Here is a 2,109-nt window from a genome sequence, read left to right on the forward strand (position 1 = left end):
GAAATGCATAATGAGATAAATAATCAATGAATATGCAATATTAATTTGAAATCATTGTTTTGATTTTTTATTTACCCACTACATGCTACCTCAAATTAATGAGGGAAAAATTGTTGCTGTTGTCACACCCCCGCCGGGAATCGAACCCGGGACCTTTGGCTGTACGCACCAATGTTCTACCAGTAAACTAGGATAGGTGACTACAGCAACCACGACTAACCGACCTACAAGGTCTACAATATATTAAATATATGAAATGAAAATATGAAAAAAATGATTTTAAATTAATATTGCATATTAATCCACTATTAAGTAACTAACAATGTCATAAATTTTATGAAATTTATAATTCCCGCTACATTAACATAGTAAAACAAAAATTTCTCATAAATATGAAACATACCTAAATGAGTAATGCTGCAAAAATTGCTGAGGTATAGAGATGAATTCCAATGCTACATTCATGACACATTCCCTCTACTCGTGCAATAATTCTGTGAGAATATTTGCCATCTGGAACCGATAATATAAATCTTAACGGAATGATTTACTGTTACCACCCATCGCATAAGTCGGGTAATGACAAGCTATTTTAAAAGGCTAACTAAAAAAATTCATCGCAGATATGTATATTTTATACAAAGCTGTTTTCTTGAAATACTTCGTGCTTTTGACGGAAGTCACGGAGAGAAAAATCTCAGAGAAATTACCATGCTCGACACTATAAAGTGANAACATCTAACATCCAAAAGAACCAACGACCTAGTAATTAAATTAGCGAAATGTACAGGAAATCCTAGAGATCATTGTATTAATTCTTTCCCGACAGAAGAATGTTGAAATTACTGATTGAATCAACTGTTAAAACTGATGAATTCAGACAAATAATTAACCTGAAATTCTACATGCTACAAACAACAAACACATACTGTATTCTTATGGTAGATAAACAAGAAACAACAGTTAGGTATTCAAAATTAATACTTAATTAAAAAATATTGAAATGTTAGCGGCAAATTATCTGAATAAAGCTGAACAAACTAACGAAAAGATATTTTGTTTGGAAAAGTTAAATGAAAATTAACACGATTTTGTAATAACATGGAAGCTGTTTATTAATTTTTAACATATCAAATTAAATTTTAAGTAATAAAAGGAAAAATATGTAAAAAAAATGATCAGTGATATGAGCAGAAAAATTTTTGTCGTAGAATAGTAACCTCAAATATCCTTCAGAATTGTGATGCTAAATGAGTAAGTACTTTACTAATTATTCTTTACGATAATCAATTAAATTGGTTTCGTCAAAAAATTCCGTTTTAGAATTCCATTGAGTTGTAATTCTATAAAATCGATGTCACATCAATATTCCAAAATTTAAACAAGAAAAAAGCAGTTAAATTTCAGTTCCATGAAAATAGACACCAAGAAAATCAATTTCAAAATTAAAAGAACCACGAAGACCCGTTCTTTTTTTTTTATCTTAAAAAAAAAAAATGAAAATACTCGCAAACAAGAAGTTGAAAGATAAAGGAGAATTGTATAATCGATCATTTTTAGAACTTTTGTTTATTTGTCTAGAACATTACAAAAAACTTACAAATCTAATTCAGATGGTGCATTTAGAGAACTAAAGGTTTTCGCGCGTATAAAATCGTAGACATTTTTTTTCAATGCTTTTTTTATTAACTTCAAATGCATTACATAATACGTCCACATTACGGTCTCCTATTACGCTAGATAACGTAACATTAACCGCCGTAAAGAAGTGCAAAATTCTTTCCACCGAATGAAATTGAAGTAAAAGGGCAAAAAAGCAACGTTAACGTTGCAAACGCTAATACAGCTTGTAGTACAGAAAATTTCCGATAATCAATTACAAAGGATCAAATAAAGGAAAAAGAAATGTTAACAATTTCCTTTAAAGGTTAAACGTAATCAAGACTTCCATTGTCTTTTTTATTTATTAAAACAACTGTTGTACTTAAGAATGGCTTGAGATAAGACCACATGAAACGTTGTTCAGATAAAAAAATAAAAACAATGAGTCCTGTAAATTTGTAAAAGAAAAGTGCAGTAGCCATTAAAAAAATATACTTTTGAACATAT

The 2,109-nt window shown here is 29.3% G+C and overlaps 1 protein-coding gene and 1 long non-coding RNA gene across 4 annotated transcripts in view; both read right to left on the reverse strand.

Moving 5' to 3' along the window:
- The window catches only part of LOC108734479 (protogenin), a 153,128-nt gene that overhangs the window by 145,967 nt on the left and 5,052 nt on the right, over positions 1 to 2,109 (reverse strand). The window lies entirely within an intron of this gene.
- Positions 1 to 2,109, reverse strand: part of LOC112906046 — an 8,484-nt gene that overhangs the window by 4,472 nt on the left and 1,903 nt on the right. Inside the window, exon 2 of the long non-coding RNA XR_003232139.1 lies at positions 76 to 78. This is a non-coding gene — a long non-coding RNA (uncharacterized LOC112906046). The remainder of the gene's footprint in view (positions 1 to 75; positions 79 to 2,109) is intronic.

The sequence above is a fragment of the Agrilus planipennis genome, unplaced genomic scaffold (genome assembly GCF_000699045.2).
Source record: "Agrilus planipennis isolate EAB-ADULT unplaced genomic scaffold, Apla_2.0 scaffold129, whole genome shotgun sequence".
NCBI classification, from domain to species: Eukaryota; Metazoa; Arthropoda; class Insecta; order Coleoptera; family Buprestidae; genus Agrilus; species Agrilus planipennis.